The sequence below is a fragment of the Ictidomys tridecemlineatus genome, chromosome 11 (genome assembly GCF_052094955.1).
Source record: "Ictidomys tridecemlineatus isolate mIctTri1 chromosome 11, mIctTri1.hap1, whole genome shotgun sequence".
NCBI lineage: Eukaryota > Metazoa > Chordata > Mammalia > Rodentia > Sciuridae > Ictidomys > Ictidomys tridecemlineatus.
The window spans coordinates 4,929,458-4,952,099 of NC_135487.1; the positions used below are offsets into that span (position 1 = coordinate 4,929,458).

Genomic DNA, 22,642 nt, shown 5'->3' on the forward strand with positions numbered 1-22,642 from the left:
GGGCAAACAGCCCTCTTTCTCCGAGGGTTTGACTTCTCCTCTCCTTCTCCAAGCACGATAAATACCTCCTTTTAAACTCCCTGCAGTCAAGCTTTTCATTTCTCAGAAGAGGGAGCCAAAGCTCAGAAAGGTCGAATGACCTGGTCATGGCCCCTGGGGAGTGGGCGCACTGATTTAGGACTTCCCGTGGCCGTCTAAGACCCAGAACTCTCCTAGTCACAAAGAGCACTCCAGTGGGACGCTCACTGAGCCCTCGGGCACTCGCCTAGAAACCCGGGGTTCTGGGGTGATGGCTGTAGTGCCGGCCGCCCTCCCGGAGCTGACCACTAGCAGGCAGGAGGCTGGGCGAGGAGCAGCAGTCCACCAGACTGAGGGGCGCCCCAGAGGCTCTTCCGAAGAGGCGACATTGGAGCTGAGATGGGACCAGGAGGCAGCCCGGTGAGCGGGAGCTGAGACAAGGAGACTGGCCTGTCCCTCTCCAACAGAAAGCCCCCAGGGCACTAAGAGAGACAGTGACAGGCTGGACTTCCCGCTGGCAAAGCCTCCTTGGCTGAGTGGCCAGGGGGAGAGGGGGATGAGGGGGACTGTGGAGGCTTCTGCAGGGTCCAGGTGGGGGGTCCAGGGAAGCTGGAGAGCAGAGCACAGACTCAGGGTCCTCAGGCTGGGGCTGGAGGAGCCCGCCCCGTGGGTATGCAGAGCAGCAAGTGGCCTGGGGCCTGGGTGGGAGAGTTTCTGAGTCAATCACAGCCATCCGGGGCTCTGCCCAGCTTTGCAGATTGGAACCCATAGGAGGGGACATATTTGACATCAAGACCAGACTAGATGACAAAATGCTTAAGTGTTGTATCATAGTTTTTTCTATTGAGTTTACAATCAACAGGGAGAAGACCATCACCCTCAGCGGGTCCTTCTGAAGTTCTCCCCTCCTCCCCGACAGCCAAACCTGCGCAGGACTCAGAGGACCCTGGACAACAGGCGCGTGGAGGCCCTTGTTCCTTAGGTCTAGGTTTTTCATTATTCTAAATCCATTTGCTACAGCAAATAAAATAAAAGATATATATCTACCCCAGACTTCCATGAAGCCAAGGACTATTAATGGACCTGCCCAGCAATGTCCCTCTGCTTCCCAACCTTGGCCCTGCCCCACCCACGCAGCCCACTCCATCTCTTTGGCTGCTTCCTGCCCGCCTGCTCCAGGGGCCTCTTGGCCACCCTTCTGTCCTAGAGGTACACACACCAGTGTGGCCCATTCGCCCTCAGAAGGGTGGGTCCAGAGGCTGGGCCACTTGGGGTAGGATTCTGGGATCCCACAGAACCAAAGTCCAAGCTGGAAGTGCAGCCTGGGCTCCTTGACCAGGGGACGGAAGAGGGTCAGAGTGGCCCAGGAAGGCATGACAGCCAGGGCAGGGTCCAGCCTGGGAGGTCCATCCAGCCCGTAGGTCCCCCCCACACACTGTCCTCTGTGATGAGAGGGACAGGTCAGAAACTGCCTGAGTCTTATTGGAAAGCTTGAAATTGTTGCGTTCATAACGGTCACAGCTGGATGTCTGACATTCACATGTAAAAGCCTCGCTGCTCTGAGATCAAAGGGGAGGCCAGGGGGCCGGCTCTGTCTCCTGCATCCTCGGAGCCGCCACCGGCAGCCCTTATCAGCTCCCGGGATGCCTGAACCCTCAGCCCTGTAGAGAGAGTGAGTGACAAAGTGACAAAAGGAAGAAGATAAAAATCCACCCCACCCTCTGCTCCCGCATCAGACCCGTCTGGTCTCTTGTCCCCGTGCAGGATGCCAAATGCTGACACCACACTTTTGCAAAAAAAGTTTATTCCCAAGGTGGCCAGGGGCGAGATGGGAGGACGGGTCTCAAGCCCGTCTATTGGAGGCTGGGGCGGGGCCTCACCGGCTTGGAGGTTGGTTCTGCGCGTGCGCACGGGCGCTTCAGCCCTCAGAATTGTGACCTGGGGATGGAGCCCGGGGCCTCGCTGTGCAGAGCGAGGGCTCTGCCGCTGAGCTGCTTCCCCAGCCCCTGAGGGGTGGTCTGCACCAGGGACACTGGTGATTTTTAAAGTCAACCAGCAGCAGGCAGCTAAGGGTTGGTGAAGGGGGTCGGTGCGGAGGGCTTGCCTGGGTTCCCTGGGCTTTGCCACCTCGTGGCGCGTCTTTCTGGCCTTTGCCTGTGTGAGTCTGCTCGCCTAGTCCGCGTGTCCAAGTGGGTGTTTTGCAGGCCTCATTAGCACATTCCCTATGTTCCGTTGCGTCCATCCCCTGAATCTCTCTGAGCATCTGCACATATTAAATATTCTTCTAAGGCTGAACCATGAAAATGTTTTAAATCGTTTGTTGTTGGTTTTTTATTGGGGGGGGGCGTGGCGGAGGTTTAGTAGTGGGGATTGAACCCAGGGGTGCATTACCACCTCCCCAGATTTTTTTCTTTTTTTCTGTTTTGAGACAGGGTTTTTCTAGGTTGCTGAGGCTGGTTTCCAATTTGTGATCTTCCTGCCTCCACCTCTGCAGTCACTGGGATCGCAGGCATGCACCACTGCACCTGTTTTAAGGTCTTGGTAAAGTTTTCCACATTGCACTCTGGACAATGGTGAGAGGATTCTCCACATCCACAAGTGCGGATTGGGATATAGGATGCTCGGGCAGGGACCAGAGTGCTGAGGGGACTGATGGTGTCTGGGGACAGGGAAGGTTCCGCTCAGGAAGGAAGGCACCACTGTGCTAAGAGGAGGAAGCACTAAAGATGGCGAGGGGTGGAGCAGGAGGTAGAGGATGCCTCATCCTGGAGAAGGTACAAAGGCCCCGAGGCTGGGAGGAGCTGGTGTCCAGGGACATGGGGTGATAATGGGAAATGTGAAGGACAAGCACATTTGTGAAGGAGCCCAGGTGGAGTGCAGGGATAAGGGAGTCCAGACAAAGGTGGGGGATCCGGATGTGCAGAGCTGCAGCAAGGAGTGTTCACGTCACCCTTCTGGACCCCATTTCAGCTGTGGATGAGTCAGCCAGCCGAGGCGGAGGCTTGTGGTTGTGGCTCAGGGTCTCCACTCTAACTTCTGTGACTTACTTTCTTCCTTTTACCTACCCACCCCATACTGCATATGAGCCCTCGGGCTTTTACAACGGAGCCCTTTTTATATTTTATTTTGAGACAGGGTCTCCATAAGTTGCCCAGGCTGGCCTCAAATTTGCTATCCTCCTTCATCGGCCTCCGGAGTCGCTGGGAGTACAGCTGAGCGCCACTGCACTCAGCCGAAGTTCTGCTGCTTTCTTGGATGAATGAACTCATCACCCACCATCCTGGTGGTTGCCTTGATTGGTTCATTCATCCCCCATCCATTTATCCCACGAATATTCATCGAGCCCCCAGAGATGTGCAAGTTTTGCTCTGAGCTGCTGGGGCCAAAGCAGTGAGTAAGTCAACCGAGTCTGGCCCTCGGGGACCCGAGAGACTGGCATCGAGCAAATGTGCAAATACATCAGCTAATCTTAGATTCAGCAAGGCCCTAAGGGTGATTAAAGAGGAAAGAGTGTGAGTCCTGCTGCCAGAGCCTTGAGCCACCTGCAGCAGGTGACTGGGAAGCTGGGTCCCGTGGGCCCCTGTAGTTTGAGGTCAGGTCTGTCCGTCCTCAGGACAACGGGAAATCACAGAGTATTTTCAGCCAGGAGGCTCCGCCTTTGGACTTGGCTTCTTCTGCTGAGCACAGTGGAATGGGCAGCAGAGGGGACCCTGCAGATGACCAGAGGCTATTGGGGTGATCCAGGCAGCAAGCCAGGCCTCCTGGTAAGGAGAAGGAGGCACCCCCCACAGAATGGCATGGACAGAGAAATGTGTTCAAGAAGAACAACCAGCAAGGTCTGTTGACAGATGGGGAGGGAGGGAGCTCAGGGGAGGGAGGGAGCCGGGCTGTGGCCCCAGGTCCTGGCCAGCAGGGCTAAGGAGGACGCCAACTATTGAGAAAAGAACCCTAGGGCCAGCTCTGGGCAGACCTGGAGTCCTCTGGCACGCGGGTGCTTGTGGAAAGGCAGAGGAGCATGGGAGACGCGGCTGCTTCAGGGGTGAGACGGCGTCTTGAGATGCACTGGACACTGGGGGTGAGTGGGGGGGGTGGCGGTGCCAGGCCTGGTACCCCCAGACAGTGGCACTGATTTATGGCAAATACATGTCCCCACCTGTCCTCTGCCTTTTACGTTTGTTTGGGGTGAGGACAATTTAGCTCACCTTTAAGAAAACAGTTTTCCCTGCATATCTGACTAACGCTCAAGTAGGACACATGGAAGTAGATTCCTCAAAGTAGATTCTTCAGTTTCCTCAGACATAATCCAGAGCCAAAGCTGGGCTCACACTTCTTCAAACACCAGGGAAGCCTGGGTTTGCTGGTGATGGACTCCCACGCCGTCCCCGTCCCCAGATCTTTCTATTTCTGGTGGGACTGAGAGCAGTTTCCATCTGGACGTCCACACTGTTACCTAAGAGCTGTGCCAAACTGCTTGGATCGCTTTTTAAAACAATCACCAAACAACAATTTCTGTTGTTCCCAGTACAGCTCTGAGCCACAAAAATTAATTACATCACCTAGGAAATTAGCCCTGTGTTTTGCATCCAAAGGTCAATGTTCACACTGAGAAGTGGCTTAGTGCTTTCCAACACAGGGCTCAGCACATAAATATTTATCACACAGAGGACAGGAACTCATTGTACGTGGTGTGTTTACCTTATCAGGCAGTTACCTGGGGCAAAGAGTCCACCGTCTGCTTCCTGTCCCAATTTCTCTTGCCCAAGACCTTGGGCAATTGTTTATTTGACAGAGTGTTCTGTCCCATGCCTGCTCTTCTGGGAATCAAAGTATGGGATGCTGAACAAACAGATTACCTGCCCCCGCATACCTGATTTCTGGAGATGGGCGCATTCTAGGCGCCTGCTAGAGAGATCCAACATTAGTTACAACAGAGAAACAACAGGGACCACGCGTTTCTCCATCCGTGACTTTTGCTCGCGTTGGTTGGTGTTTCTAATGCCGTCAAAGGATTTTATGGAACCATTTTATCCATCTTTGGACAGTGAAAATGAAATACTGTAAGGGGGGGAGACCCGTGAACAATGGTCCCAGGCATGATTTGTGGCAAAAACACAGGCTTCTCTTTTATTCTTTCTTCTGTGTCTGTGCAATGTGAATGTTAGAGAAACGTTGGCCAAGTTGGCAGGAACCTGGCCGCATATTGATTTTGGCCGCTCTTAACTTTTATTTCGCAAAGTCTCATTCTAACTAGCTCAGGTCATTGTTACATAAGGAAGCCCGGCCGGGCTGTGCGCCAGTTCAGCTCAGCATTTTCTACCTCCTCACAACGATGCCAGCAATGAATTTCTGAACCTTCAGAACAGAAATCTCAGGTTGGGGAACGGCTGACAGGCGAGGAACCTCTGTCCACCAACTAATTTTCAAAGGATCAGAACGTATTTTAAATCTCTTATTTGAGCCTCTTCAACTTGCAAAGTTACCAATTCTAAAAGTTTCCTGGCAACTCTGCCTTGTTATACTCTAACTTGAATTTAATTCTGCAAGTATTTATATATTATAACTTAATGCATGTGTTTTGCATTTAATTTCTTAGACCGTTTGCTTCTCCTCTTTTTGAATTGCTTGCTATCCTTTGCACAGTCCCTTCCGCCCCCATTTTTTTTTTTTTTTAGTTCTGGGGACTGAACCCAGGGGCCTGTTACCACTGAACCACACCCCCAGCCCGTTTTATTTTTATTTTGAGACAGGGTCTTACTAAGTTGCAGAGGCTGTCTTTGAACCTGCCATCCTCCTGCCTCAGCCTCTGGAGTGGCTGGAATTATAGGCATTCACCACCAGGAACGGCTGCAAGATCCTTTTTGCTGTATTTTATGAATTTTTGACCACAGCCAGCTATTGAGCCAATGCCTTCATTGCAGCGTCCCCTCTAACTGTGTGAAACTGATAGAGTTTCTTATCCTAATTGGAATTCGTATTTCAATGCCACATTTCCCTAATTCAAGTTGATCAACTTGAAATGAGTTTGGGGGCTTCACAATCCCTACACACGTGGGAAACGCAAGACGGTCACTCTGCAGAGCATAGCATGGAGTTCTGGGCAGGTCGATCCTGCAGCTGGAGCGCTCGGGACCCCCACTGTGCTGGTTCTACGCAGGGTACATCGTGAGGCACCTACCAGTGCAGAGCTCTGTGCCTTGGGCCAAAGATTTCCAGGCTTTCTCTTTTAAACAGTAGTTCAGACAGGAAGAGAAGTCCCATCAGTCACCAGCACCTCAGTATAGATTGGTTTACAGGATTGCCCAAGGTCACCAAGCCAGAGGGTGGTGTCGGAGTTCCCACCCAGGCAGTCGGGCTCCGCGTCTCCCCACCACGTCATTGTTTGGGGAGGAGGGCACGTTCATTCCAATCGCCCTGCCATTCCCCAAACATGCTTGGAATTACTTTCTTGGGATTTGATAAAAAATTCGAGGAATCTCATTTGAACGCAGTAAGCAGAGGAGAGAGCTCATGGATACTTCCATCCCCTGGCCCGTCTCCTCATTTGGGAAACGTGTTTCACAAGGGTGCCTCTGGTTCTGGCCATCATGACCTGGAGGAGTCCACCCAGCCACTTCCGCCGGTGGGGAGCGTGACTTCTGCGCGCTTCTCCCTAACGTGGACGTTCAGACTTGCCTGGCCTCCCGGGCAGGGTGGCGGCGTGGATTATGTGAAATGGCAATGGATAGAGCACAAGGTGGATTGAGATGCGACTTGTCCTTTTATGTCACCCGGTGACACTCGAGGGGAACCGGAACAGCCCTCTGGCCTCACTTGCGCTTACTTGCTTTGACCACAAGTTTCAGAGCTAAGCAGAATGGTCCCACCCACTTTGCTGTAGATGACACCTCTGAAGCCGGTGTCACCGGTGTCACCGTGGTAACAGTTGCCTCCATGGTTTTCCGGGAACTTAAGGCAGCTCAAACCAGTTGAAACCACGGCTCCTTCTCTTGGGTGGGCTGGAGTCCCAGGGTCCAGCAGGTGACCTTCTCATGTCAGGAGTACCCAGCGTGGCCACTTTCTGGACCCTCTTGGGAGCCCTGAGGTTAGATTGCACAAGCACAGACCACCAGGGGCTTCTCTCTCGCTGTCCCCAGTCACCTCTCCCACACCTCAGTCGGTTTCTGTACCCAATAAACCTTCTCCCTGGGAGGTGGTTAGGCACAGGGCTCCTACTGCCTCACGGTTTGGCCGCCTGGTGAGTCAACTCTTTTGCAGAACTGACGTCCTGCAGGTGACAACACAGGCCTTGGTGCATAAAGTCCTCACTGCAGCCTGCGGTGCCCCCTCAAGTCCACTCTGCCTAGGCTCTGTTTCTGGAGACACAGGGGTGCACGGGTCCTACGCTCAGGGAGCGCACGTCTAGTGTGAGGTGGACGTGGAAACACGTCAACTGGACACAGGAAAAGCACCGCCAAAGAAATCTGGGCAGAGCCAGCAGCCAAAAGTCCAGCAGGCAGCTCACCACCTAGGGCAAGGGATGCTGAGCCTAAAGGACACTGTTCGGGGTTGAATTTTGTACCCCCAGAGATACATCCAAGTCCCAACCCCGTGAATGTGACCTTATTTGGAGAGAGGGTGCTGCAGACGTAGTTCCTCATGGTGAGGTCACACTCGCGGGGCCCTTAGAAGAAGAAACGCCTGCGGAAAAGAAGGCCACGTAAAGAGGGAGGCAGTTCCGCCACGTCTCCAGGCCCAGGGCGCCAACCGCGTGAGAGGCTGGAAGAGACGGAGGATCCTCCAAAGATTTCAGGAGGAGCGAGCCCCAGACTTCAGTCCCCAGACGTGAGACTAACGAAGCTCCGTCGTCTTAGGCCACTGAGTGCATGGTACTGTGTTATGGCGGCCACGGAAAGCCCTACCCACACAGGAGCAGCCCCGGGAAGGGGAGAAAAGGGCCCGGCCAAAGGGTCAGTATTTGCAGTGGGGAAGAAAGGCCTCAGCAAGTGAAGGGATGGAAACGAAGCCCACAGAGTCCAGCCCATCTTCCCCTGGAGCCTGGACAGGGGCCGGGCCTGGCCAGGAACCTGGCTGCCTGTCACCGTGACGGCCCCTGGGCTGAGGGCCCGAGATGGCCGCTGGGGGGTGGGACCTGGAGGCCGTGCAGGGAGCCCAGGAGTCTTGTGGGGAGGTGGTGACGCCCGAGGGCTGCAGCAGGGGGTGCAGTGGGACACTCTGGGGCTGGCGGGAGAGGCCACGCGGATGCTGAAGTTCAATAGTGCTCTAATGAAGTCGTTTTTTAGGCTGCAGGATGGTGACAGCTTCAGACACAACCTGGGAGGTCGGGCGGTGGGGACGGCCCTGGGACGGGGACAGCCCTGTCACTTCTCCCACTCATCAAACTTGGCTCCAGGTGACTTGACTGTTTCCAAAACCTGACCCCTCATCCTCCTCAAGAGCGTCCTGTTCCTGAAGGAGAGTCACTGTGTCCTTCCGACGTACACACTGGGTGACACGTGCTGCCTTGAGGAGTGCCAGGGTTCGGGGTGCTGTAGCGCCAACCCCACGGCGTTAGAGTGGAGCCGGCACCCGGGCTTCAGGATGGTGCCAGTGCAGCCCGCAAGGCGCCCGGCACGGCTGTCCCGCAAGGCGCCCAGCATGGCTGTTGGGGCTGTCGATAGAAATAGACGGTGAATGGATTCCCTCCCATTCAGCGGGAACTTCATGAGCTCACCGCGAGCTAAGGGTCTCGATATTCAAAACTGGGGCTGGGAATCCGTCCCCGCCCTGCACAGGGCCCTTCTCCCTCGGGACTCGGCTTTTCTTGGCCTTGGAAGGTCACTGAGAGCAGGAGCAGCTCTGGGGTGGCCATGAAGCGCAGGGGAGTGACTGGCCGCGAGGCGGTGGGGAAGGCAGAGGCCGCCACTGGCCAGAGCTTCCTTAGGAACAACCTCGTCCCTCCCAGGTCCCCTCGCCTCTCGCTACCCCGGGTGACGGTCACCCCACGACTCGATCTGCTCTCCACAGAGCGGGACAACCCCAGGCTGCCCGGTCAGCGCCCAGTCCCACTCCTGGGCTTCAGACGGGGACCCTCCCCTTGCGCCCTGCCGTCAGAGGCTGGCAGCTCCCAGCTGGGTGGCCGCTCCCCGGGCTTCTCCTCCCCCACCCCTAACCACAGGCGGCCCCTGTCCCCGGGCTACGGCCCTGGCCCAGGTGCCACTGCCTCTGTCGCTTTCACGGTGGCCCCAGGCTCGCTCTCCTGCTGTCCCACCGCAGCCCCGAGGACCTTTCACGGATGCGAATCTGCCCGGGGAGGGAACAAACCGTGGACAGGAGCCGGCGAGTTCCACTCCCTCCACTCGCCTCGCCCTGCAGCTGCCTGCCTCGGGGTTCCCTGCGCCCCGTCCTCCCTGAGCCCAGGGCTGAGTCCGACCCCACTGTGGCCACTGCCCTCCTGTCCAGAGCCCACCCTGACCTTGGGGAGCCCCTCTCGGAGCGCCTCACCCGCCTGCAGGCGCCCAGGTCTCCGCTTCCTTTTTTTCTTCAGTTTGACTCTGAGCCCCGTCCTGCCCAGCCAGCGGGGGCCAGTGCCCTTCCTGTCCTGGGCCAATGTCCTAGACAGAGAGAAATGTCACTCCCTGTGACCGAGGCCGTGCTGGGTGGCTCCCGGTGCCCCTCAAGCCCACGCAGCTCCCAGATGGAGCCCGAGGTGCCACCAGAAGGGGGCACGGGTTTCTGTCCTCATGGAGCCTAGTGTCCCCCACTCACCGGTCTCGGGGACTGTCCCAGTGAGGGGCAGCCAGCTGTCTTCCCCACGAGTCCGACCTTTCCAGAGTCCAGGGAATGGGTGGCTTCCTGGGGAGGACCCAGGATGGGAAAGGGGGAAGAGGGAACCCCACACACGGGTGTCACGGAAAGTCATCGGAGTCCCTCGTCCCCCCCGTGAGTCCTGGGAAGAGGCGTCCTCCCATTGGGTTGACCCCGCACAGTGCCTGGTCACGGAAGGTCCTGACCTAAGGGAGCCTGTCACGGGCAAGGATGTGGCGGACCAGGGCACCGGCGCTGGGGCAGGGCTGACCCCGCAGCGGGGCAAGCACCGGGGACCGTTGAACACAGCCAGGGACATTTAAAACGTCCTACTGTGCAGCCCCCCACTCCAGCAGAACCTGGAGGCGCCTTGGCCCCGGAGCAGGAGACACACAGAGGTCGTCCTCCGCTGTGAAAACCTGGGAAGAGCCGAACGTCCATCAACAGGCAGCAAAGCAAACAGGTTACAGTCGTCCTTACGGGGAACAGCACAGAGCCACCGGCTCCCGGGTTCCTGCCCCTGGACCCCGTCGCGGGATGGTGTAGAGCCGCGTGCCCTGCATACTCTTTGAGTCGACGTCTAGAACAGCTCATCTTTCCTGAGAATACTCCAAGAGGTCATTTCTATAAAGGAGCATAGACATTTAGAATTGGTCCTTCCATGGCTCTTTCGACTGTGTCCAGCGGAATACCCAAGTTCCTGTCCCCTACACACCACACAAACCCGTTCAATGTGAGAAGTTTTTTCGATTTCAGGGAATCCGTGGTACCGACGTCGGGAATGCTGAGATAAATAAATTGGCAAACTGCATCTCTAGTGGACGATGGCCACCCAGGCACACAGAGCTGTGAAATAGCCACGAGAGAGGTGCCGGTGAGCCAGGGCCGGGGGACGTGGGACAGCAGTTCACGCTGCAGATGAAAACGTCCGTGAGGGGGCTGTTGTGATGGGCCAAGGAAAGAGAGAGAAGAACTGCAGATAACGGAGGGTGGTGGGTTGCCCGTTTGGGCTTTCTGCAGCGCTGGGGCGGAGCCCGGGCCTGGCCCATGCCTGGCTTGTGCTCTACCCAGAGCTACCCTCCAGCCCAGACGAGACTTCCCGGTGCTGACCACTGAGGGAAGCCAGCGGCTGAGACAGGAACAGGGAAGACAGTCGGCCTCGAGGTCGGGGCTTGGGTGGACATGTCAGGGTGTCCAGCAAAGTCCGTGAGTTTGGCTCCAGCAGAAGGAAGTGCATGACCGGGCAGGCCACAGGTCCCAGCAGCCGGCTCCTCCGCCCCCGTGACCAGGCCCTCTCCATGCTCTAACCCCGTCCACCCTCCTCAAATCCCTCCACGGGATGAGGAAGCCGAGGCCGGGAGCTCAGCAGCTTCCCCGGGGGTAGGAGGTGGGGAGCCCCTTGTCCTGGACATGGTGCTCATCACCACGCCCCAGTCACGGCCACCGGCTCTCAACTGGGAATGGCAAACCCAGCCATAACTGACGAGAGATGGAGAGGGCATCCACTTTCCAAGAAAATGGTTTGGGAGGGTGCGGCCACCAGGCCGAGCCGCCAGGCCACTGCCTGGTCAGGGGCGTGGAGAGCCACCCTGGGGAGGAGGTGCTGTCTTCCACTGCCCCTTAGGAATGCGAGGCCCCTGCTCTTCTTGGCTGGCCCTCAGGATGCAGTTTGGATCACCCACCTGTGAGGGAGGAGACCCACTGGCCAGCGAGCCTGCGCAGGACCCCTGTGGCCTTGGGACAGCGAGGCCCCAAGGAAGCAGCCGTCGCTGTGCATGTGCCACCTCCTGGAGGCAGTGCTCTTGGGGACAAGACAGGCAGGAGCCGTGCCGTGGCCTGCAAGGTGGCCAGGCAAGGCCACAGCTGGGTCTGGGCCGTGTGTCTGGTTCCCATCTCTAGAGGGAGGACCCTCCTCCAGGCCCTGGTCCAAGAAGAAGCCAACCACGGTTCAGCTTTGTCCAGGAGAGAGAGGAGACCCCCAGCTACTCCGCTGAAGCCACCGCCTCTGCCACCTTCAAGCCCCAGAGCCATCTCACCTCTGACCCAGTCACCCAAGACCCCTGCTGTGCATCCATGCAGAGTTTTTACACAAACACCCCAAATGCCCCAGCCCCACCCCCCAAAAAATCATGTTGAAGAGCCCGTTTGCAATGTCAGAACCTCATCTGAAAATTCTGATTCAAGTAAGCAGTAAAATTTGAGCCCTGATTCTTTTTTTAAATTTTTTCTTTTTTGTGGTACTGGGGGTTGAACCCAGGAGTATTCTACCACTGAGCCATATCCAGGCCCTTTATATATCTATATTTAGTTGTCAATGGGCCCTTATTTTATTGATTTGCATTTGGTGCTGAGAATCCAGCCCAGTGCCTCACACGTGCTGGGCGAGCACCCTGCCACTGAGCCCCAGCCACAGCCTTTGGTTTTCAGACAAGGTCCTACTGAGTTGCTCAGGTTGACCTTGAACTTGGCCTCCCAAGTTGCGGGGATCACAGGCAGTGCCACGGCACCCAGCTAATCCGGGGAATTCTTGTTAATTTTTTGGTAATAATAACCGTTTGTGGGATTTTTGCTTTGTTGGAGTCCTTTCCTTCGAGAGGTAGATACGGAACTCTGCACTGATGCAGTGACGTCTGGAATTTGCCTCGCGGTAGCAATGAGGGAAGGGAGGGGTATCATTCCATAAAAGATCATGATACCATTTGTATGTGGGGCATTTTCCACTGTAAAGAGTCTCTGGTACTTTCCCATAGGTTTTAAAGCAAATGTCTGGTGTCCTCGTCCCTGGGTCGTCTTTAACTCCCTTTGCTTGTCCAGGGTCTGCTTCTCTGTGCCCAGGATGGCTGGGGACGCCGTTGCCGTGAGCAGCCCCAATCTGCCAGCAGCTTTTCTTCTTTAGGAGAATATTCTTCTCTAATGGCCCCGACTAATCAGACTAACTGGCCATCTTTCTGTCCTTTCTGTTCTTAAACTTTTTTTCCCAACGTGAGAAAGAGCCCAAAGTGGGAAGAATTATAGCCACGTTGCCATGCGATCGCGGAGGCTCATGTGCCAGAATCTCCAGTTGGAAACAGGGGATTGTCCGCTTGATTCTTTTCTAAGAAGAATGGTCTAAAAAAGGTGGCCTGTCCCCCCTTTAAGAAACACGATCCCCTTCCAGCTGCTCTTAAAATCCACCCTTGCTGGCCACTCTCTGTTTTCCATGGGAACCTTATCTGTGGGCTCAGCTATACACTGTTTTAGAAACCAGAATCCCTCAGACCTCCAAAGGGCCTCAGATGCGACCCGCACAAACCTTTCAGGAAAGATTCAAGCAGAAAAGTCAAGCAAGCCGTCGGTTTTTATCACAATCTCTCAACAGGTTCTCATCGTGAAAATTCACGTCTTACAGCCCTCCCATCCCAGAATACCCTCCTCACAAACTCAGGGGCCACGGGACACGGCTGCCGCTTGTGCTGGGCAGCTGGCGGTGGAGAACGTTCTTGCTGGTGTTTCTGTTTCTCCTGGGAAGCAACCAGCTAGCTGGTGGTTCCATGATATTAGAACTCTGGTCTTCAAAACAGCAGGTGTTTCGTGTTTCCCTTTCTCTCTTTGTGTGATAGGAACAGTCTCACGACGAAGGTGGAGACACGTTCAACACACAGTCACTCACTGAAACCTCAACTATTTCAAGAAGGGCAACTACTCCTGAACCTGTAGATTAAAAATTAGAACTTGAGCCCAGCGTGGTGGCACCCGCCTGTCATTCCAGCAGCTTGGGAGGCTGAGGCAGGAGGATCGTGGGTTCAAGGCCAGCCTCAGCGATTTAGTGAGGTGCTAAGCAGCTCCGTGAGACCCTGTCTCTAAATAAAATATGAAATAGGGCTGGGGATGGGGCTCAGTGGCCAAGTGCCCCTGAGTTCAATCCCCGGTACAAGAAAAATAAATAAGTCAGAACGTGAAAACTGCAGGTGCATTACCTGCTGGCAGAGGACACAGGGGTTAAAGCTCCGTCTCCTGATCTGGAAGCCCAGACGGCACTCAGGGTAGCAGAGCCGCTCCTCCTCTGGGCCTCGGCCTCCGCATCCTGATGAGAGGAGTGCTCTGGAGAACAGGAGGGAGAATAAATCTGGCCCTTGGCGTGCTCTGACTGAAGTATGGCCCCCTCCCCGCCTCCCCGCTCCTCCCTGGCAGGAAGGGCCCGCGGAGCTTTGTGAGCACCATGGAGACGTTGGGCCATAAAAGTGTCTCCTCTCATTTTCAAGGTAAACAAATGTGATTACCACCAGGAAACAGACCACATGAAAAGAAGCACCGGGAAACTGGAGGAGCTGCCCAGGCAGGCATTCTGCTCAGCTTCCAAGTTCATTACCCTCATTAGCCAAAGTCAGTGGACAAAACACCGGGCTTCCCACAAGGCCCGCCGACGTGGTGCGTTCACATCTCGGCTCCGAGGGTAAAGTCGCTGAGCTGATTCTTCTCCTGTTCGCAATGCATTTTCCGTTCTTTCTCTTCCCGTAAGGGTGCCGGGTAATACAGTCCCCGCACCCTGTGTTCCCGAGCCCCGCTCACCTGGAACTCATCGATGACGGGGAACAGCAGTGGCCCAGAGTTTCCCAGTGCAAGGAGTTCCAGATGTGGACGTGTTATTTACCCCGATTTCCTCTTTACACATTGTTCACAGGTATGAAAAATCGCAATGCACCTCAAAAATATGGGCAAGGATCATGTGTCAACTCAGCAAAAGGACTCTGTGTAGATGGGGACTGGGGGAAACTTGGCATCCGGGTGAGGTTAACTCCCCTGAAGGTGCAAAGGACGCTGTTTCTGGGAACTCTCTGGGGCTCTGGAGGCCTGGAGTGTACTAGGACCTTCCCTCCAAACTTAAAGGCCAGCTGCTGCACTTGGGGTCACCTGGCATTAGATGAGAAAGGCACATGATCAGGAGGCCATTGGATTTGGAGGCCACATATGCTGCATCCAGAGGACATATTCTGCCCCACATACTGGGTGACACAAGAAAGCCACCAGATTGGAGGGGGCCAGAGAACTATAGTAGACCCTTCAGCGGGACCAGGCTAGAGGGCAGAGGCTCTGACCCTCAACACTTAAGACCCACTGAGAGGCATGGGTCTCACCAGACCCCACAGGCACTGGTTTGGGAGGATGCTGTGGCTAATAGAGTGCATCAACTTGACTGGGCCTTGGGGTGCCCAGATATTGGGTCCAACATTATTCTGAGTGTTTGGGGGAATGACATTAGCATTTACATCAGCAGAGGGAGTCAAACAGATCGGGACTTCCCCGGAAGAGAGTGAAATGCTGACCCTCGTGAGAGTGAGAGTGACCCCTCCTGCTGGCCTGCTGGTCTTCCTCCTGCCTTCAGACTCAGACCGAAGCCTCAGCTCTTCCTGGGCCTCTTGGCGCCCAGGCCTGAGGAGCTGGCCTGGAGCGTGACCTTGGGTCTCCAGCTTTTGACCTTGGGACTTGTCAACCTCCGTAGTCACGTGAGTTTACTCCTTAAAACGGCTCAGTCTGTCTGCCTGTCTGCCTGTCTGCCTGTCTGTCTCTCCATCTCTGATTCGGTGCTGAGGAGCACTCTCCGGGAGCTCAGGTCAGGTCTGTGCAGGAGGCAGGAATGACCAGCTCGGCGCCCTTCTCCCTGGAGCAGACGGAGGCGTGCCTGGGGACCCTGTGGTGCAGGTGGCTCTTCTTCCACCCTCTGACTCTCTGTGGTTCTCTTCCTGTCCCTTCTGCCACCTGCCGACTGCCTTGGAGTCTCCCAAGGACACAAGGAGGCAGCCACCCTGAGACTCCGACCAGACTCCTAACGTGAGGCCCGGGATGCACAGGTTTGTAACGTTGGCTGAAGTGGCCAACGCCGTCGAGGGAAGGAAGCCGCTGCTGCTCAGGGGCAAGACCTCGTCTGGAGCTGGGCCTCCGAGCTCCGTGCCGTAGAGAGCCGTCCCTGGCTCTGCAGGCCCTGGCCACTCAGCCCAGGAGGCTCCACCACCTCCACTGCCTCCGCCACATTCAAAGGCGCCCATCCATGACACTTCTTTACTGCAGTGAGTGTGTGCTGTGCTGCGGCCAACCAGGGCCTTCTACGTGCGGGGCCAGCACCCTGCCACTGAGCTGTCCCCAGGTCCCTACGACTGAATTTTTGAAGAGAGTTTTATTGTTTTGCTTGGGACGCTATGATTAATTTCAATTTCCAGTCTTGTCTTTTCTTATTACCAATATTTCTTCCAAATTTCAGTCATGTCCAGACCCTTCAAATGTTTACAGCTACAAAACACTGCCCCAAGAATGTCCCATCCAGGGGACAACTTTGTCCGGGTAGGAGGACGACATGACCACAGGTCTCCCCGGAAGGAGACCTGAGTCACCAGGCCAGCGTGGAAGTAGGAGCTACAGGAGACGCTGTCCCAGGGCAGGACGGGACTGTGCGCAGGTAGGTGTGAGACACGTCTGCCTCCTTCCTCTGCTTCATGTTGCATGGGGCACACGTCCTGGTAGCAACTGACCTGCCAGCCACGGTGGGCCTCGGTGGAGATGGGCTTGGGTGGAAGGAGGAGGAGCAAGCTCGCCCTCAGATCCCCGATGGAAACCGGGTGCTGTGGGGTGGCTCAGGTGACAGGGGCTCGGCTTCTGCTTGTCTCTGTCAACGCAGTTCTGAGACGACTCCATACAGAGCGGAGCTCTGGGCAGCCGGGCTGGACCTGAGTGACCCCCCTCATTTGCCCCTCCTGGTGTCGATGGCTCTGTCCTCGGACACTGTGCGCCAGCACGTTTAGGAATCCGTCCTGGCCTGAACGCTGCCCCCTGCCCGGCCAAGGGCTGATACAAGTTTGATCCGCCAGATGCTCCCCCCAAATCTTGATCTTGACACAAAACCTTAAATGGCCTGAGCTGAGCACGGGGCAGGGCCGGTGGCCACGCCTGCTGTCCCTCTCTACCCCTTCCCCGCGGTGCCGCCAGCCGCTCCACGCCCTTCTCACATGTTCCGTCGGCTTAATCCAGCCAGAGCCATCGTCTCGGGGGGTGGCACAGGGCGGCAGAGAGCGGCCCTGGGAAGGTCCTCGAGAGATCCCAGGGGGAGGTGGCAGCAGGGGAGACAGTGAGGAGCATGGAGGCCAGGGTGGGAAGTCGTGTGCCGCAGGACACCCTGGACAGCAGGACGTGTGTCAGCCGGGGCCCAGGGGAGGAGGCCTTCTGCCTGGGGCGAGCTGGTCAGTGGGCCTGGGGAGGAGACGCAGCGGGCAGTCGCTTTGGGGAAATCATCACTTACTGAATTTTGTTGTCAAATAAAAGCTGCACACATTACGGAGTGCGACCGGCAGCGAGCACACTGTGGGGTGGCTGGCAACGAGTCCCCTCTCGTATTTACCATATTTTTTTTTTTTTTGCAGTGAGAAAACTCAACATCTCCCTCGGCAGTTTCCGAGTGCACTGTGTGTCGCGAGCCGTGGTCACTGTTGAACGCAGGGTCCCCTCCCCTCGTCCTCCCGTCCCATGGGAGTCGTATCCTGGGACCATCCTCAGCCACCGGGCCCCAGCCCCTGTCAACCCCCTACTCTCCGCTTCTGAGATCGACATCTTCAGACCCCACACCTGAGCGAGGTCCCGTGGAGTCCCGACGGGGGCCCGGCTTATTTCACACGGCACAGCGTCCCCCAGGCTCAGCCGTACTGTCACCCGTGACTGCGTTTCCTTCTTTTTCTTGGGCTGAATGGTATTTCTCTGGGTATGGGTGCCAGATTTTCTTATCCACTTAGGTCGATCCCACATCTTGGCTACTCAGGACCTGGGAGTGCAGATACCTCTTTGAGATACTAACTGAATTGTGTCCGCAGGAGCAGGATTGCTGAATCACACTGCAGTTCTATTTTTAATTTGGGGGGAATCTCCATACTGTTTTCCATAATGGTTGTACTCATTGGCATTCCCACTAGATAAACATCTTGATTAATGTACTGACTGGGCCGCTTTCACGTAGACCAGACAACAGGGACCTAGACAAGATGGAAGGCTTCGTTCTCTTTCACACAAAGACCAAAGCATGCATTGACGGGGCTGTGTTGGTCAGCTCCCCATCACTGTGACAAAACACCTGAGATACGCAACTGAAAAGGAGAAAAGGTCTGTTTTGGCTCATGGTTTCGGAAGTTCCTGTCCAAGCTGGTGAAGTGCCATTTTTCTGTGTGACATTGGAAACCAGGACTCCTGTATGATTGAGGGAAGAGTGTGGGCAGGAGCTGGAGGAAGGGATGTCATTTGAAACGGTCCCTGTTGAGACTGCTGATAGGAAACCTGGCAAGACCACCCATCCAGCTGGTGGAGTTGGGGACCGTGGGGTCACCCCCATGGCAGTAGCCAGGAGCCCCCATCAGGGTGCAAAGCGAGCCAGGCGTGGTTTGAGAAGGCAGACGGCTGTGTTTTCCGGTGAAGGTCTGTGAGGGCAGACAGCACAGTCCTCTCCACACGGATCTATCTAGAAGGTAGAATGGAAGAAAACGCCCGCGTTTGCCCTTCCAGGCCAAGGGCGCGGGACTGGGGAGAACCGGCGCTCCCCAGAGTCCCTCCTGCATGTCTCATTAGAGTTTGTGAATGAATGTGTGTGTGTGTGTGTGTGTAAAACAAGCGCCACTCGGAAACGTCACCGTCACCGAGATGAGCAGATGCCGCTCAGCCCTGTGCAAGGAGGAAGGGCAGGTGGGTCCCCGCGGCGGGGCATGGGAGACCATCAGTGAGCTTCAGGGCTGGTGACGGTTCCTGTGTATGAAGACGGCTCCTCCTCCCAGGGCATCCCCCTCTGAGTTAACCTGGGAAAGTCTTGTTCATACTGTGACGTGTGTGGGTCAGAGGGTCCTCGTCACCCAGAGACTTACCCTCTTTTCCTCCAGCCAGGACGGCTCCCTGGCAGCGTGCTCTGCGGCGGCGCGCGCCTCCTTGGCCATCTCTGGATGGGGCTCTCGGGGTCGTGGTGGTAGGAGTGGGGTGACCGTCCCCAGGAGGCCAGCCTCCTCCCAGGTTTGGTCCAGTTCCTCAAGGACGCACCAAGGACAGAGAAGGACGCCCTTTTCCCCCGTGAGCGACTCATCTGCTCCTCCGGAACCAGGTTCTTGAGAAGAGATCGGGACCATAGCCACAGCAGAGGCCCTCCCTCTCTGTCGCGCGCCCCCCCCCCCCCCCCCCCCGCCCCCCGGGCCCTGGCTAATTTCCCGGGGGCGTCCAGTGGGGGCGTCCAGTGGGGGCGTCCAGTGGGGGCCTGCTCAACTTCAAGTGTGCTCAAGACGGAAGCTGGCGTCTCTGGCAGAGGCTTGCCCCGAGAGCTCAGAGCCACACACACACACACACAGTGGCTCTCGCTGCCCCCTGCAGGGACTCCTGGACGCCCTGCCCAGTGTCCCCGGGAGACCTGCGCTCGTGGCCTCCTCCCGAGTGCTGCGGCTTCTCTGGCGCCCGCTGGCCGAGGACAGCAGCACCTGGCACTGACCGAGCCCTGGCAGAGCCGGAGTCAGGAGAGAAAACAGCCTTCGCCGCAGGGGAAGTGACCCCAGGAGGAAAAACCGCGTTTGCCACTTCATAACGGATGGAGCGCCGCCCGCCCCGCCCGCCACCGCGTTCTCAGGGGAATCGGGCAGAACCGCGACGCGTCTCTGAGGACGGGATGGAAAACGCGTGTCAGTGGAGCCAGGATCTGGCCATTTGTGGACATTATTCATTTCACCAGCTGCATCAACTGCACAGATGAGTCATCCCCACCGTGGAGATCCGCCAGGTCCCTAAACACTGGCCCCAACGTGAAAGGTACAACTCGGGGCTCGGAATGAACTTTCAGCTGCGGGGACTGCGACCGACAGGTGGACACAGGTGGACCAGCTCTGTCTCCTGTTCCCTTCTGGGGTCTTACGTGGGGTCAGAAGGCAGACTCCACGAGGAGGCGCTCAGCGTGGACAGAGCCGAGCCCAGCTCTCGAGGGGCCAGTCCGCTCGCGGCCAGAGTTGGTGCCGCCTCTCTTTCTGTTTTTGGTCCGCGAGATTGAACCCGGGCACTAAAGCACGGAGCCACGTCCCCAGCCCTTTGTATTTTTTATTGTGAGACAGGGTCTTGCTGAGTGGCTGAGGCCGGCTTCGAACTTGTCTCCAAGTTCAAAGCTGCTGGGATCACATCGGGGGCCACCGCGGACGGCTCAAGGTGGACTTTGATACTTTCGTTTATTTTTGTTCATGACCAGTCGTTGGCTGGTGGCCTCAACCGTCACCCCTGGTGAACCACCCACAGAGCAGAAGCCCACTCAGGTGCAGAAACATGACCCCCGCCCGCCGCCGCCATCGGGAGTCTTGCCTGTCCACGTGGGGTCCACCGCTTTCAGTGGGTTGGAAACTTTGCATCAAGAACCATTTTTTGAAGAATCTATTCAAGACTCTGCTGGACCCCAATCCTCTCTGCCTCCTCTCCCGTTGGCTTTGAGGGTTTCTGCCCACTCTCCCGGGGGGCACATGTCACAGGCCATGCAGGGGCACGACCCACCATCAACAGGCCCAGCCCAGAGGTGGAGAAGCGGAGCCCAGGGTCCACCCTTGACCGACGGAGGACGGGAGCTGGTGGGTGCCTTGCTCACTCTCCTCCTGTCAGAGGCTTTTCCCAGGGTCCCCCCTGGCCCGCTGGGTGACACCTGCTCACGTTGGCCCCCACCTCCGCTCCCTGGCTCACCGCGCCCCCCCTGCCAGCGCGGCTGCTTTGGAGAGAACCCAGGCAGAGCTATTTGAGTTATTTCAAGAAAAATACTTAATTATTACTTCTAACAACATTTTAATTTCCTACCCACAGAAATTAAATTTTAATATTTCATTACTATTGTAGCCGTTAAGCTTCTCTGTCTGACGATGACAGCGGCTGGAACTTTGCCTGCAGTGATTAAACAGCGCATCTCGGTACGAAGCGTGAGGGGCAGGAGAGGGGAGCCAAGAGAAATGGACGTTGGGGCTTCCAGTCCTGCCCTGCCCCTTCCTGTGTGTCCTTGGGCTAGTTGCTTTACTTCTCTGAGTCACTCGGACTCATTTGTGAAATTATCTTAATAAAGCTAGAAATTAACAGCAATTTAAAAAAAAAACTTTCATCTAGAAACTTAAGAACTCTTAAGTAAATAAGGAAATAAAAAACAAAACTCAGAATGTCTTGAAAACGATGAAGACGCATCCAGATGGGTGTTGTGGAGAGAGAGAACCCAGAGGAAGATACAACATCCAATCCCTGCATCCGAAGAAAATGGCGCATCCTTTGAAATGCACCAACACTTGCTCAGGGGCCTAGCGTTCTGTCAATTTTTGCCAAAGCTCACGTACATTTGAAAGGACTGTGTGTGTTGCATTTGGAGACAGAGTTCTATAAATGTTCACATTAATAAAATCTCTGATGTTCTTAATACTATTTTTTTTGCCACGGAGCTACATCTCTGGGCCTTTTTATTCTTATTTTATTTTTTTAATTTTCAGACAGGGTCTCACTAAGTTGCTGAGGCTGGCCTCAAACTTGAGAGCCTCCTGCCTCAGCCTCCTGAGCTCTGGGGTCGCAGGTGTGGGCTGCCGCACCCTGGCGGTAATTGACAGAACCGCACTCTCTCCCGTTGGCTCGGGCTGGCGTGGGACATTCTCCTCCACCTTTTCACTGTCAGTATTTTGGCATCGTATATTTTAGGTGTGTGTCTCGTTAGCGGTACGTGGGACTGTTGTGTTTTGTGTTTTTTTTTAATCCAGTCTGACGGCCTCGTCTTTCTGCAGGTGAACTCCACGTTGCACATCTGACACTGTCACTAGTAACCTCGTGCTGAGGTCCTCTGACTTAGTGAGGTTTTCAATATGCCCCACCAGCCCTGTGGCATTTCTCTCCCTGTCACTTCTTCCTTTTGGGGTTAAAATTCTAAAAAAAAGAAAAAAAAATCATTCCACCTCCACTCCCTGCAGAGTCATTGTCGGGGCCCTGGTGACTGTCCTCGCTCCCTGCGTACTAGAAGCACTAACTGGGCCTCTTTTCTCTTGCTGTCTGTCCGGTCCTCACCTAGTGTGATTCTGCACCTGTCGTGACGTATCTTTCGACCCCAGTCACGCACCGGGGTTGATTCCTTTAGATCCACCCACGGACTTGGCTTTTGGTTGTTGACGCTGCGGCCCGTTCCATCCCGTATCCCTGAACTTTCCTCCAGGGTCATTTTCCTTCTGCCTAAAGTTTTCTCCTTCTTATTCCCTTCATTTAACCTGAAAGTGTCTTCATTTTGCTTTCATTTTTGAGACTTATTCTCTCAGCATCTGGAGTAGAACTGAGCACCATCCCTGTCTAAATCCCTTTTTTTGGCAGGACAAGTCCAATCCCAAAATCCACAAGGAATTTCCAAGGACCCAGAATAGCCAAAGCAATCTTTAAAAGAAGAGCAGAGAGGAGTCGCCCTTCTTGATTTCAAAACTACAGAACTGAGCCAGGTGCAGGGGCACACGCCTGTCATCCCGGCAGTTTGGGAGGCTGAGGCAGGAGGATCACAAGTTCAAAGCCAGCCTCAGCAACTTAGCAAGACTCTGTCTCAAAATAAAAAGTAAAAAGGACTGGGGATGTGGCTCAGTGGTGAAGAGCCCTTGGGTTAATCCCTGGTGCAAAAACAAACAAACAAACTACAAAACTAAAGGAATGAAGACGGTGTGCTACCAGCACACAGTAGGCACACAGACCAATGGAATCCACTTGACAGCTTAGAAATAAAACATACTTCTACTGCCCATCGATTTTCAACAAGGGCACCAAGCCAATATTCAACAGGGGAAACACAAGTCTTTCCTTTCTTTATTTTTTATTTTAATTTTATTTTTGG

The 22,642-nt window shown here is 55.6% G+C and overlaps 1 long non-coding RNA gene across 10 annotated transcripts; it reads left to right on the plus strand.

Moving 5' to 3' along the window:
* The first annotated feature begins 3,236 nt into the window (after positions 1-3,236).
* On the plus strand, positions 3,237-21,213 carry LOC120890612 (uncharacterized). 10 transcript variants are annotated; one of them, XR_013427378.1, is made up of 5 exons: positions 3,237-3,854; positions 10,142-13,932; positions 14,043-14,461; positions 15,053-16,231; positions 17,190-21,213. It is a non-coding gene; the product is annotated as an uncharacterized LOC120890612 (long non-coding RNA). The 10 variants fall into 10 exon arrangements; XR_013427376.1 differs by lacking the exon at positions 10,142-13,932 and having other exon boundaries at positions 3,546-3,854; positions 14,043-14,208; positions 14,300-14,461; XR_013427373.1 differs by lacking the exon at positions 10,142-13,932 and having other exon boundaries at positions 3,558-3,854; positions 17,190-18,898; positions 19,162-21,213.
* The last annotated feature ends 1,429 nt before the right edge of the window (positions 21,214-22,642 follow it).